The sequence below is a fragment of the Ornithorhynchus anatinus genome, chromosome 18, assembly GCF_004115215.2.
Source record: "Ornithorhynchus anatinus isolate Pmale09 chromosome 18, mOrnAna1.pri.v4, whole genome shotgun sequence".
In the NCBI taxonomy this organism is placed as follows: Eukaryota; Metazoa; Chordata; class Mammalia; order Monotremata; family Ornithorhynchidae; genus Ornithorhynchus; species Ornithorhynchus anatinus.
The window spans coordinates 25982944-25998219 of NC_041745.1; the positions used below are offsets into that span (position 1 = coordinate 25982944).

Below are 15276 nucleotides of genomic sequence, written 5' to 3' on the forward strand. Positions count from 1 at the left end.
CACATGTCTGCTGAGTGACCTTGGTCAAGTCACTTCACTACTCTGGGCCTCAGTTAACTCGTCTGTAAAATGGAGATTAAGACTGTGAAGCCCACGTGGGATATGGACTGTGTTCAACCTGATCAGCTTGAATCTACTCCAGCGTTTAGTACAGCATCTGGAATGTAGTAAGCGCTTAACAAATACCATAAAAAAATGTTTGAATGGTTACTGCGTAGTGAGTACTGTACTAAGCACTCAAGAGTAAAATCTAATGGAATTGGCAGACACAGTCTGTGCCATCCAGAAGCTTATACTCTAGTTGTGGGGACAGATGTTAAAATAAATTACAGATTAGGGGACTCGATATAGGATAAGAATATGTGCAGAGGTCCTGTGGGGTTGGAGTGAGTATTAAAGTACTTAGAGGGTATGGGCCCAGATGCATTGCCAAAACAATAGTAGTGGGAGACAAAAGGTTAGTCAAGGAAGGCTTCTTGAAGAGATATGATTTTAGTAGGGCTTTGAAGATGGGAATGGTGGTCTGTTGAATATGAAGTGGCCAGGGGCAGTTCCAGGCCAAAGGAGGAAATGAGTGAGGAGTTGACCATAAGAAAGAGGAGATTGAGTCACAGTAAGTAAGTCTGTTTTAAAAGCGTGAAGGGTGTTGGTTGGGTTGTAGAGGGAGAGGAGCAAGTTAGAGAGGAAGGCGAGAACTGATTGAGTGCCCTAAAGCCAAAGGTATGGAGTTTCTGTTTGAAGCAGAGATGATCGGTCAATGATTAGAGGTTATTGGACAGTGGGGAACCGTGGAATGAACATTTCCATTAAGCAGTAGAGGGAAGTATGAACTAGGAGTCAATATAAATAATTGTTCATCAATTTCATATATGCTTTACCTAACCTCGCTGATCTCCCCCTATATCCTAGCCCTTTGTTGCCATCCTACTCTCTGTACCTCCAGCTAGTTTATCTCACCATCGACCCGTGGCCCACGTCCTCCTCCTAGACTGGAACCCCCCACCCGCTATGTGTCTGACAGACTGCCGCTCTTCCTGCCTTCAAAGTCTTATTAAAATCCCATCTCCTCCAAAAGGCCTTCTCCCATTAAACCCTCATTTCCCCTGCCCTCACATTTTCCTTCAGTTGGATTTATTGAGAGTTTACTGTGTGCAGAGCACTGAACTGTGCAGAGTGCTTGGGAGAGTAAACTATAACAATAAACAGAAACATTCCCTGCCCACAGTGAGCTTAGTCTAGAGACAAGCTTACAGTCTAGCTTACATCTGTACACCTTAGGCACTTGATATTCACTTAATATCCACCCCACCCACAGCACTTAGATACATAAATTTACACTCTTCTATTTCCCTTTTTTGCCATTTATTTTAATGTCCATCTCCCCTTCTAGATTGTAAGCTCCATTTGGTCAGTGATCTTGTCTACCAACTCTGCTGTATTGTACTTTCCCAAGCACTTAGTAATAGTGTTGTGCCCCCAGAAAGCAGTCAAATACCATTAATTGATTTTGGCAATTTCATGTGGTAATAATGGTATCACCATTATTGTTAGTATTGCTGTTATTACAAAGTGCCCGGTGCAAGTGTTTAGTACTGTGCTTCGCATAGGGTGAGCAGTCGATAAATATCTATTGATATTAAGGTTAGAAACATTCTTTCAAAGTTTTGTAGACATTCTGCCTCATGCAGGTTGTGGCAACTCTTTGCAGCTGGTAAAGTTTTTTCTCTTGTTGTGGGCAGGGAATGTGACTTATTCAGCCATTCGTATTTATTGAGCGTTTACCGCATGCAAAGCACTCTGCTAAGCTCTTGGGAGAGTACAATATAACAACAAACACATTGCTGCACACAATGAGCTCAAAGTTTTATTGTTGTGTTGTACTCTCCCAAGCGCTTAGTACAGTTGCCGTGCACACAGTAAGTGCTCAATAAATGTGATTAATTGATTGAAATGGCGTGATTGGATTAGACCTCTGGCCTATTCCTCCCAGTCTTCTGCTCCAGTAATGATAACAGGAGGCTTGTTGTTGTTGAAAATGTGTGATGGTCGACTCTCTAGAGATCCACCTGGGTAAAGATTAATGTTGATCAGATCATTGTTTCCTGGTGTGTTTCATATAATGTAAATAAGAGAAATGCCTCAAAGTTCTTGGCAGAAAAATCTTTAACATAGGGGTTATTCTGTTGTCACTGATTGTGAATTGTGAGTTTATATGGAGACTGAATAGTAATAATAATACTAATAGCATTTGTTCAGTGCTCATAAAGTGCCAAGCACTCTACTAAGCACTGGGATGGATATAAGCAAATCAGTATGGACACAGTCCCTCTCCCACGTGGGGCTCAGAGTGTTAATCCCTGTTTTTTTGTAGATGACGTTATTGAAGCACTGAGAAGTTAAGTGACTTACCCAAGGACACACAGCAGATATGTCTTAATACATGTGCTCATGTGCTGGGGCTTTCTTTACCTTTTTTTTTTTCATTTGAATTTTATTTAGCTTGGTTGCATTAGCAGTTCTCTGGGTGTTACTGATGATCAGTCCAACAGTGGTATTTTTTGAGCACTTACTGTGTGCAGAACACTGTACTAAGCACAAAGGAAAGTACAGTGCAACAGTTTGTAAACATATTCCCTGCCCACAAAGAGTTTGGAGGGGAAGATGCACCTCAGTTGCATGTCTCTGGCAGCCTCCTGGGTTAGTACAGTTTCAAGAAGCAGCATGGCTTCGTGGCTAGAGCATGGACCTGGGAGTTAGAAGGTCATGGGTTCTAATCCCAGCTCCGCCACTTACCTGCTGTGTGACCTTGGACAAGTCATCACTTCTTCATGCCTCAGTTACCTCATCTGTAAAATGGGGATTGAGACTGTGAGCCCACGTGGTACAGGGACTGTGTCCAACCCTCTTTACTTTATCCACCCCAGCGCTTAGAACAGTGCCAGGCACATAGTAAGCGCTTAAATGCCATAATTATTATTTGTCCAATTACAGCTTCCTTCAGTTTTGTCCAAATTTTGAATAGTCTCTAACCTTCATGTAGAAAATGGAAAAACCAGATGGGCTCAGCACAACATGTGGAATATGCCTCATCGACCCAAAACGTTAACGGAATGTGAATCTTGCGGTATTGCTTTTCCAGGTTCCCCCTAAACTGCCAACTGGCTGCTCTGCTTGATACCCCAGAATATTGCCCAGTGGGCACAGTGAAGCAGCATAATGGAGTTGGCCTATGAGGAGTAAGTTAAGTGCCATTTCTCCCATTCCGGTGTGGTTTTGCAAGGTAATAAATTAGTTAACATCAACAAAACCTCACAGAATCTGGCGCTTAACCCCTATTAGGCAGACTCCCTGCAAGCTCCCCAGTTGATTTGAAAGTCACCCACCTTAAAGTTTTCTGAGGCAACACTGATAGCAGCCACCGTCCCCTTCGGAAGTTTCTCTGATGTGCTCCTTCCTGGGGGGATGTTACCCCCTGCACAGTTGAGCTACTCAGCATGTTGTTCCATTTCCACGTGGTAACAAGTATTAAACATTCCACCGTTTGCCACAAGGATGACTGTTCCACAGGGCATCACAGGAAGCTGAAGCCCAGTCCAGTGGACTGGCTGTCATTGTGACAGCTGGACCTTATCCTATCAGTTGAGGTTGCAAAAGGGAACAAAGCACTCCTAGAGAGGCATCGTGGCCTAATGGATAGAGCAGGGGCCCAGGAATCAGAAAGTCATAGGATCTAATCCTCCCTCTGCCATTCGTCTGCTATGTGACTTGGACAAGTTGCTTCACTTCACTGGGCCTCAGTTCCCTCATCTGTAAAAGGGGGTTGAGACCAACCCGATTACCTTGTATCTACTCCAGCTCTTAGAACAGTGCTTGGCATATAGTAAACGCTTAACAAATATGATTATTATTAAAGAACCATCTCTGGGCCTCTGTTCCCTCATCTGTAAAATGGATTTTAAGACTGTGAGGCCCAAGTGGGACAGGGGTCTGTGTCCAACCTGATTACCTTATATCTACCCCAGCATTTAGAATGGTGCTTGACTAAGTGCTTAAAAAAATACAATTATATCATTATTCCTTCACTCTCTATGCCTCAGTTACCTCATCTATGAAATGGGGATTAAGACCGTGAGCCCCATGTGAGTCAAGGACTGTGTCCAACCTGATTAGCTTGTATCTACCCCAGCTCTTAGAACGGTGCTTGACACATAGTAAGTCTTTAACAGATATCATTATTGTTATCATTATCATTATTGAAAGAGACTCCCTACAGTATGTAAGGCAGGGGATTCTGGCTGGTGGGGTAAATTTCCACCTCGGCTGAGGAGCTTTTTGACTTGGGCTGTCAGAGTGGCCCCTGGGAGCTCTCTGAATCTCATCCGCCACTCGGTCAGTATGCGTATCAGGCACACGGCCTGATTGGCAGGTCCAGTTGTTTTTCAGGCATAAATTAGACCTTTTTAGGCTCAGGCACATTCCTGTGTCCACAGCCCAAGTGGTTGGAATCCTGACTCACTGTGCATTGAGTCATGGGTGCTGACAAGGGCAACCAATGAGAAGAAAGGATTCCCACTGCCCAATAAGTGAATTGGGGCATGGGGATGGTATTTCCACTGAAAAATGACCACATTTTGCCAGGAGGCTTGCCATTTAGAAAGCACCTGTTCTCTAAGCCCATTCCAGCCAAAGATGCATCCCTTTTAACTTTTCTTGGGGTTGCTTCCTCTGCCTGGTGCTCTAGTTTGTCTCTTTTTTAAAAAATGTACTCTCCCAAGCGCTTAGTACAGTGGTTTGTACACAGTAAGCACTCAAGAAATACAATTGAATGAATCATGACATTTTAACCACACATTGAGGGTGGGAGAGACTTGGGCCACTTGGAATGGTTGGACAAAAGTTGTACGGTGGTGCATTTTTCTTTAGATTTTGTTTGATTCCCATTTTTTTAAAATGGTATTATTGAGAGCACCTTCTCCCTTCAGGCAGTCCTTTGTCTTGTTTGGGGGGCTTTTTGAAAATTGGGAGATGACAAAACATATGTTTTCTGAAGTTCACCTAGATTCTCATTACATGAACATTCACTGTATAGTTCTCAAGTGTTGTAGTGCCCTGCACGCTACCCATTTCTTCCAGTATCACAGTCGCCAAGTAGCTTATGTTGTCCTTTAAGTGTTCCCTAATTCTCTAAGAACAGTTTAACCATACTGGGTATTGGGAGTACACATTGAGGGGGAACTGAGTGAACAGTACTTTATCTGCGGTTTTTGACTGTGTATGTTTTCCTGATACCCACTCCACCCCTGAAGGTTATCTGATTCTTCCCAAATGCACCTTTTTTTTAAAAAAAAAATTGTGATAGTGTTTTTTTTTTTAAAAAAAAAAAGCAGTGTTCTTCTGCTGCCCCTGACAGAATGGGGACTTTAAATGATGAAAATATGACCAAGCCAAAGAAGAGTGTTTAGGTTGTCCTTGGTTGGCTACAGTTAGCTACCTAGTAATCAAGAGTGACTCTGTTCTTTGGGGTCATGGGTACTATCTACTTACTCTCTTGTACTTTTCCAAGCACGAGAAGCAGCATGGCCTTGTGGATAGAGCATGGGCCTGGGAGTCAGAAGAACCTGGGTTCTAATCACAACTCTGCCATTTGTCTGCTTTGTAACGTTGGGCCAGTCACTTCACTTCTCTGTGACATGTGGGACAGGGACTGTGTCCAACCTGATTAGCTTATATCTATCCCCAGCACTTAGTACAGTGTCTGGCACACAGTAAGCACTTAACAAATACCATTAAAAAAGCACTTGGTACAGTTTTTTTCACACAGTAAGCCCTCAGAAAATGCCATTCATTGACTGATTGATACAGTCACCTCTGTAGTAATCAAAATGGGCTTTGATCTTTGAGGGCAGGGATGATGTCCATTTTAATCTACTCTCCTAAGTGTAATGTTCTATGCACAGTAAGTGCTCAAAAATTACTGCCATTCTTAAAAATAACCATACCCCAGTTAAAACTTGTCTGTTGTAGTACTAAACTCCACTGACATGAGTTTTTTTGTAAATGCAAAGTTTTCTATAATTTTTTCCAACAACATATTTCCCAATAATAGAAAGTTTTCTCTCAGTGCACGTTTTCACTACCCGTGAAGGTTACTGCAGAATCAGGGCACATTTGACAGTGTCAGCAAAACACGGTATCAGGAGAAAAGGTTTTGCACATATGCTAGGTGTAGGAGACAGAGTGGGTGCTATAATGTTAGCTTTTCTTAATTTGGAGTTCTGCAGCCCCCACATTACAGGAGAACTGGGTGTATTTGAAACTGTAAAAGGTGGTTTGAAATATTCACAGTAGGGGCGATTTAACATTATAACCAGCAACTGGTGGGTGAGATGGTTTTTTCTTGCAGAAATAAGGAAAGGAGATTTCATTCCCTTAGAAAAGGTGCATGCTTAATCAAGGCGAAGACTTTGAAATTTGGTTGCTGTGAACAGAGACGTCATGTATTCATCCTTCTGAGTTGCTTCACACAAGTCAGCCCTAATCTGTTTCTCAGCAGTTTAATTTCTTACATGTCTTAAGTCAGTCGATCAATCAGTGGGATTTATTGAGCGTTTATGATGTGCAGAGCACTGTGCTAGGCGCTTGGGAGAGTATAAACTAACAATAAAACAGACACATTCCTTGCCCACAAGGAGCTTATGTCTAGATCTTAAATGAAAAAAAGTGACTCTCATTAGTGGCAATTCAAGGCAGCCAGCACTATTGCATTCAGTAATTTAGAAGGTGACTAGTATAGCTATTTAGTAAATGATGAAAATGACAATGACCATCTTATTCAATGAGTATTTTCCTTGTGACAGTTATGCATTTTATATAAACTTTGAAATCTGTATGCTGTTCCTCTGTCTTTTCCTCCATACATTTAGCTTTTATGGGTTTTTTTTTCCCTCTCCTATCTATCTACTATCCTTCTTGAGCTGTACTTCTATACTCTGTCCTGTGTTTCACTCTGACTCTTTAACTATGACAGCATTCCTTTATTGTCTTCCTTAAATGTCACCACTTAAACCTATTGAAAGCACAACTCCACCTCCTACTTCTTCTTCTTCATTAGCCTGAAATATTGAGGCCTACCTCATGACGTGTTCCTCAAAAATATGGCAGTATCTTGAGCAGTTGTAACCTGATGTACATTTTCCCATAGATTTCCCTGCATTTTGTTCCATTTTTGTTCCATTCCAGAGCAAGCCCCAACATGATGACTGGGCCCTATGAGTTAGGAAAAATTACGCTCTGATTCCCTTCCGGCCACCCATCTTCCATTGTCTGTTTCCCTTTTTTGTTCCTAAGGGCTTTTCTGCTCCCCTGTCACCCATACCTGGCTTCCTTCTCCCCAGTTTTCCATTCAAATGTTCAGTCATACTGATTGAGCATTTACTGTGTGCAGTGCACTGTACTGGGGACTCCCCACTCTAGGCTTCAAGGCTCTCCATCACCTTGCCCCTTCCTACCTCTCCTCCCTTCTCTCTTTCTACTGCCCACCCCGCACATTCCGCTCCTCTGCCGCCCACTTCCTCACCGTCCCTCAGTCTCGCCTATCCCGCTGTCGACCCCGGGCCACGTCCTCCCGCGGTCCTGGAATGCCCTCCCTCCTCACCTCCGACGATATAATTCTCTTCCCCTCTTCAAATCCCTACTTAAAGCTCACCTTCTCCAAGAGGCCTTCCCAGACTGAGCTCCCCCCTTTTTCCCTCCCTCTGCCCCTCTGCTTCACTTCTCCGCAGCTAAACCCTCTTCTCCTCCCCTCCCTCTCCTCCTCCCCCTCTCCCGTCCCACCCCCTCAGCACTGTACTCGTCTGCTCAACTGTATATATCTTCATCACCCTATTTATTTTGTTTATTTTGTTTAATGAGATGTACATTACCCTGATTCTATTTATTTGCCACTGTTTTATGAGATGTTCTTCCCCTTGACTCTGTTTATTGCCATTCTTCTTGTCTGCCCGTCTCCCCCGATTAGACCGTAAGCCCGTCAAAGGGCAGGGTCTGTCTCTATCTGTTGCCGACTCGTACATTCCAAGCACTTAGTACAGTGCTCTGCACATAGTAAGTGCTCAATAAATACTATAGAATGAATAAATGAACAGAGTTGGTAGACAAGTTCCCTGCCCACAATGAGGTTACAGTCTACAGGGGGAGATGGACATTAATAAAAAGAAATAAATCACAGATTCATTCATTCAGTCGTATCTATTGAATGCTTACTGAGCGCAGAGCACTATATTAAGTGCTTGGGAGAGTATGATACAACAATGAATAGACACATTCGCTGACCACAGTGAGTTTACAATCTAGAGGATATGTACCAAAGTGCTGTGCGGCTGAGGAAGGGGTGATTAAAGGGTGCAAATCCAAGTGGAAGGGTGACACACAAGGGAGTGGGAGAAGAACAATTGAAGGACTAGTCGGGGAAGGACTTTTGGAGGAGATGTGCCTTCAATAAGGCTTTGAAGATGGGAAGAATGATCGTCTGTCAAATAGGGAGAGAGGGCATTCCAGTCCATAGATAGGACGTGGACGAGAAGTCAACGGTGAAATAGAGAAGCAGTGTGGCTCAGTGGAAAGAGCATGGGCTTTGGAGTCAGAGTTCATGGGTTCAAATCGCAGCTCGGCCACTTGTCAGCTGTGTGACTTTGGGCAAGTCACTTAACTTCTCGGTGCCTCAGTTACCTCATCTGTAAAATGGGGATTAAGACTGTGAGCCCCATGTGGGACAACCTGATTCCCCTGTGTCTACCCCAGCGCTTAGAACAGTGCTCAGCACATAGTAAGCGCTTAACAAATACCAACATTATTATTAAATAGACGAGATCGAGGTACAGTGAGGAGCTCGGCATTAGAGGAGTGAAGTGTGCAGGCTGAGCTATAGTAGAGCAATGAGGTAAGGTAGGAGGGGGCAAGGTGATTAATGCTTTAAATCCAATATTAAGGAATTTATCTTCGTCGAGGAGGTGGATGGACAGCCAGTTGTACTTCAGTACAGATGTACTTTGTGATTCAGTGGAATTATGTTCCTTGAAATGGGACTTCATCTTGGGGTTTGTTTTTCCCATAGGTTTACATAGTATAAATTGGACTCCATCCCAAATCATATGGCAGCTTGATATGACATTATTTTATGTGCTGTCTACTGTTACATCAAACAGCGTTAACCTATTGTTTAACCTTTGCTGAAGTGATTCAAAGCAAAATATCACCACACTACCGAAGGTGGAGTTGTAGTACGATTTGCAGATGAAGAGACTGCAGAAAGGAAGTTTTTCCACTTGACTGGAGAATTTGTCCAACCTTTGAACTCCTCTCCATTCAAGTCTTCTGGTCCTGAGAGCATGAGCTAATCTTCATGTGTGGGTTGGGTAACCAATAGCTGCCTAGAGCCAGTAGGGATCCAGAGGTAGCCAAAATGTTGGCTCTAATTTTCAACCCCTGCGAAATGAGTAAGAGGCGGAGTCCACCACCTCTGCTTTTCATCTCCTCCCTTGACTTTGGGACCTCTTGCTCCTGGCCCAAAATTGAAAGTGAAATCCTGCCTCACCATCACCCAGTTTGTTCAGGCTTTCAGAAAGCCTCTCTAAAGTCTTCGGGCATGTCAGAGCTCGGTTGCTACAATCCGGCAATCAAGCAGTGTGACCTAGTGGATAGAGCATGGGCCTGGGAGTCAGAAGGACCTGGGTTCTAATCCTGCCTCCGCCACATGTCTGCTGAGTGACCTTGGTCAAGTCACTTCACTACTCTGGGCCTCAGTTAACTCGTCTGTAAAATGGAGATTAAGACTGTGAAGCCCACGTGGGATATGGACTGTGTTCAACCTGATCAGCTTGAATCTACTCCAGCGTTTAGTACAGCATCTGGAATGTAGTAAGCGCTTAACAAATACCATAAAAAAATGTTTGAATGGTTACTGCGTAGTGAGTACTGTACTAAGCACTCAAGAGTAAAATCTAATGGAATTGGCAGACACAGTCTGTGCCATCCAGAAGCTTATACTCTAGTTGTGGGGACAGATGTTAAAATAAATTACAGATTAGGGGACTCGATATAGGATAAGAATATGTGCAGAGGTCCTGTGGGGTTGGAGTGAGTATTAAAGTACTTAGAGGGTATGGGCCCAGATGCATTGCCAAAACAATAGTAGTGGGAGACAAAAGGTTAGTCAAGGAAGGCTTCTTGAAGAGATATGATTTTAGTAGGGCTTTGAAGATGGGAATGGTGGTCTGTTGAATATGAAGTGGCCAGGGGCAGTTCCAGGCCAAAGGAGGAAATGAGTGAGGAGTTGACCATAAGAAAGAGGAGATTGAGTCACAGTAAGTAAGTCTGTTTTAAAAGCGTGAAGGGTGTTGGTTGGGTTGTAGAGGGAGAGGAGCAAGTTAGAGAGGAAGGCGAGAACTGATTGAGTGCCCTAAAGCCAAAGGTATGGAGTTTCTGTTTGAAGCAGAGATGATCGGTCAATGATTAGAGGTTATTGGACAGTGGGGAACCGTGGAATGAACATTTCCATTAAGCAGTAGAGGGAAGTATGAACTAGGAGTCAATATAAATAATTGTTCATCAATTTCATATATGCTTTACCTAACCTCGCTGATCTCCCCCTATATCCTAGCCCTTTGTTGCCATCCTACTCTCTGTACCTCCAGCTAGTTTATCTCACCATCGACCCGTGGCCCACGTCCTCCTCCTAGACTGGAACCCCCCACCCGCTATGTGTCTGACAGACTGCCGCTCTTCCTGCCTTCAAAGTCTTATTAAAATCCCATCTCCTCCAAAAGGCCTTCTCCCATTAAACCCTCATTTCCCCTGCCCTCACATTTTCCTTCAGTTGGATTTATTGAGAGTTTACTGTGTGCAGAGCACTGAACTGTGCAGAGTGCTTGGGAGAGTAAACTATAACAATAAACAGAAACATTCCCTGCCCACAGTGAGCTTAGTCTAGAGACAAGCTTACAGTCTAGCTTACATCTGTACACCTTAGGCACTTGATATTCACTTAATATCCACCCCACCCACAGCACTTAGATACATAAATTTACACTCTTCTATTTCCCTTTTTTGCCATTTATTTTAATGTCCATCTCCCCTTCTAGATTGTAAGCTCCATTTGGTCAGTGATCTTGTCTACCAACTCTGCTGTATTGTACTTTCCCAAGCACTTAGTAATAGTGTTGTGCCCCCAGAAAGCAGTCAAATACCATTAATTGATTTTGGCAATTTCATGTGGTAATAATGGTATCACCATTATTGTTAGTATTGCTGTTATTACAAAGTGCCCGGTGCAAGTGTTTAGTACTGTGCTTCGCATAGGGTGAGCAGTCGATAAATATCTATTGATATTAAGGTTAGAAACATTCTTTCAAAGTTTTGTAGACATTCTGCCTCATGCAGGTTGTGGCAACTCTTTGCAGCTGGTAAAGTTTTTTCTCTTGTTGTGGGCAGGGAATGTGACTTATTCAGCCATTCGTATTTATTGAGCGTTTACCGCATGCAAAGCACTCTGCTAAGCTCTTGGGAGAGTACAATATAACAACAAACACATTGCTGCACACAATGAGCTCAAAGTTTTATTGTTGTGTTGTACTCTCCCAAGCGCTTAGTACAGTTGCCGTGCACACAGTAAGTGCTCAATAAATGTGATTAATTGATTGAAATGGCGTGATTGGATTAGACCTCTGGCCTATTCCTCCCAGTCTTCTGCTCCAGTAATGATAACAGGAGGCTTGTTGTTGTTGAAAATGTGTGATGGTCGACTCTCTAGAGATCCACCTGGGTAAAGATTAATGTTGATCAGATCATTGTTTCCTGGTGTGTTTCATATAATGTAAATAAGAGAAATGCCTCAAAGTTCTTGGCAGAAAAATCTTTAACATAGGGGTTATTCTGTTGTCACTGATTGTGAATTGTGAGTTTATATGGAGACTGAATAGTAATAATAATACTAATAGCATTTGTTCAGTGCTCATAAAGTGCCAAGCACTCTACTAAGCACTGGGATGGATATAAGCAAATCAGTATGGACACAGTCCCTCTCCCACGTGGGGCTCAGAGTGTTAATCCCTGTTTTTTTGTAGATGACGTTATTGAAGCACTGAGAAGTTAAGTGACTTACCCAAGGACACACAGCAGATATGTCGGAGCAGGGATTAGAATTCAGGGGCTAAAATTCAAAAACTCCTCAACATTTGTTTGAAAATACTTACTCACCTTGCCCCCTCCTACCTCACCTGCTACTCTCCTGCTACAACCAGACTGCACACTTGGTTCCTCTGTAATGCTAACCTTCTCAAAGTCTGTCTCTCCCTCTAGACTGTGAGTCTGAGTTCTGTGAGTTGTGGGCATGAAATGTGTCTGTTGTTATATTGTACTTTCCCAAGCGCTCAGTACAGTGCTTGGCACACAGTAAGGGTTCAGTAAATAATGAATGAATGAAAGGTCCCAGGCCTGTACTCTCTCCCCTAGGCCAAGCTGCTCCTTCTAAGGGTTTCTCTCAATTAGCATATTAAAGGTTCAGGAAATGGGTTCCTGAAGTCTCCCAGAGTAAATTTTTGACAATCTGGAAACTGCCTAAAGAAGTTCTACTTTGGTGGTCTCTTTGTAACCAGTAACTAGTAATGGAACTGCCACTTCTGACACTTTGCCTCTTCTTTGAACCCCTTTTAACTTACATTGTAGTCATCACCCTTTCTTATTTCTCCTCCTGCTTTTCAAATCTGTCCAGGGACCTCTCTTTATAGACTCCTATTAGCTCTATCACTGACTGGATCTTTTCCTAAGCCATTTTGCCTTTTCCTGTTGTAACTCGCAAAGTTAATGATCTGATCCACTCTTGTGGCATAAATTATCATACGTCTGTTTGCTGCCAGATCTGCCTCTCCATTGCCTAATCTCCCTCTTCGTGGTGAAGTCCTACATTTTTCACTGCTTTTAGAAGACAGGTTTATAATGCACTATTTCTCTGTGTGTTTTGGAGTCAACATGGCTTCAGAAATAGAGGACATTCTCCTGGTAAAGCATGCCTGTTGTCAAAATAGTAGCGGTAATCATATTACTTAAGTGGTTACTGTGGGCTGAGCACTGTTCTAAATCCTAGGAGACATTACAGAGGTGGGAATTGGGAATGGCCCCTGCCCCTTGGGACCTCACAATCTAAGAGGAGCAGCGTGGCTTAGTGGATAGAGCATGGACCTGAGAGTCAGAAGGACCTGGGTTCTAATCCCAACTCCACCACTTGCCCGCTGTGTGACCCAAGGCAAGTCACTTCACTTCTCTGGGCCTCAGTTACCTCCTCTGTAAAATGAGGATGAAGAGTGGGAGTGCTTTGTGGGACAATCTGAATGACTCGTATCTGCCCCAGCGCTTAGAACAGTGTTTGGCAGGTAATAAGCATTTAACAAGTACCATAATTGTTGTTATTATTATGAATATGGGTGGGGAGAAGGGACTGAAGGCAGATGCCTCAGGAGTAATGAAACTGTAAACACAGCACAGAGAAATGGACAAAATAACCTGAAAGTCTCAGCGAGGATGAAGGAGTCTGAGACCACAGGAGTGGCTCTTATCCCCGTCCTCGTAGGCAGGGCTCACAGTTTCCAATAGTTACTATATTATTATCATTATTATTATTGTGATTTTGATAGATTCTCATTTCTAATTCAAAACAATATTTTTTTGGAAGTAACGGACAAAAATTATGGTGGCATTGAAAAATAATTTCTCCTTAATGGATTTTTTTCATTAACATTAATTAGAATTTACTCTGTAATGGAAGTGCACATACATGGAAATGTTTGTCAGTCCTAAAAAGTAGGTCTGGTCCAGGTACAGTGGCCCAAAGGAAAAACAGGCAGCAACCTTAAAATTTATTTACTCTACTTTGCCTCCTGTTAGGTCTCATTTTTGCTTGGTTTTTTTTAAACATATGTTTGTGGGAAAGCGCTTTCATCGATGCTCGTTACTACAAACTATACACTCTCCCGGGCTTTCAAGGCCTGTGTCAGTTTGGCCACTGGCGTTCATTCGAGCTGCCTAACTGCTACTGAAAAAGGAGACAGACGTGGAGAAAAGAGGGATTGACTTAAAGTGACCTTGAAAATGAGTACTGACTAGATCAAATCAAGGAAAGCCTAATCAAAATCAGGCTCGGATCTAATGAAAAATTTCAGATACACTTCTCATCCTTTCAACTTTTTGTTTGTTTTTTCATGCCAGTAAGGAAATGCTGTGTATGTTTACCATAGTCAGATGCTTGTGGTCATATCCTAGAAATCCAGTAAATCTGAAAAAGGGTTCTTAGTTGGGGAAGAAGGGTGGTGTTGGCAATTGGGTCTTACGTGTTGGGAAATCCGGCCTGCAGACTGAGACAGGATGAGTTTTTGTCAATTTTTCTTTGGCTACTATAAAACTCTGCACTGAACAAAAGGCACTGAGGCAGAGAAAAGATGTTCAAAGATCTGACCGAGATTGAGAGGAAAAATCTGCGTGAAGCTTCTGAAGAAGAGTTATAAAACTTGGAACGTGGACTAGAGACTATTTCACCAAAACAATCGTTAGCTTTATGAACGTTTCATTCCAAATATTTCACTTGAAGAGGGGGTGCAGAGGGAAAGCTAAGGTTTAAACTCTGCCCCAGAAAATGGACCCCAAAGTCAGAGAGCCAGCCCCGTGTGACCTCGATTTCCTTTTCTGCGATGTCTGGTTAAGCGGCAATAGCAAGGGTCTTAGGCCAGGCTCGGAGTCAGGCTCCGGGAAACGCCACCTTCCTCATGCAGTGGCCACAAGTCAGCCACGTCCAGCCTCCTCCGCGGCTCTCCAGAAGCATGGCTCTTCCCAGGCCAGCCACAGGAATCAATCCATCAATCAATTGTATTTATTGAACGCTTACTCTGCAGAGCACGAGGGAGCAGACTATAATAGAGTTGGTAGGCTACGTTCCCTGCCTGCATGAAGAAAATCAGCCCCTTTGACTACTGAGAAATGGAATTTCTCCTTCACTCCTCTACAGTTCCCTTGCCAGCTGCCTCTGGATATTTTGAACGCTCGCATCAAATATCTAATGCTGGCAGAGCACCGGCTAACAATGGGGACCTCAGTCGATCAGTTAATCAGTGGGATTTATCGAACGCTTTCCGTGTGCTGAGCCAACTGTACTAAGTTCTTAGGAGAGTTCAACAGACACAATCCGCACCGTCCAGGAGCTCACTGGCCAGTGGGGGAAATTTTCTGGGCCAA

At 43.3% G+C, this 15276-nt stretch overlaps 1 protein-coding gene across 8 annotated transcripts in view; it reads left to right on the forward strand.

Annotated features, from left to right (window-relative positions):
* Positions 1–15276, forward strand: part of CTBP1 (C-terminal binding protein 1) — a 330982-nt gene that overhangs the window by 280076 nt on the left and 35630 nt on the right. The window lies entirely within an intron of this gene.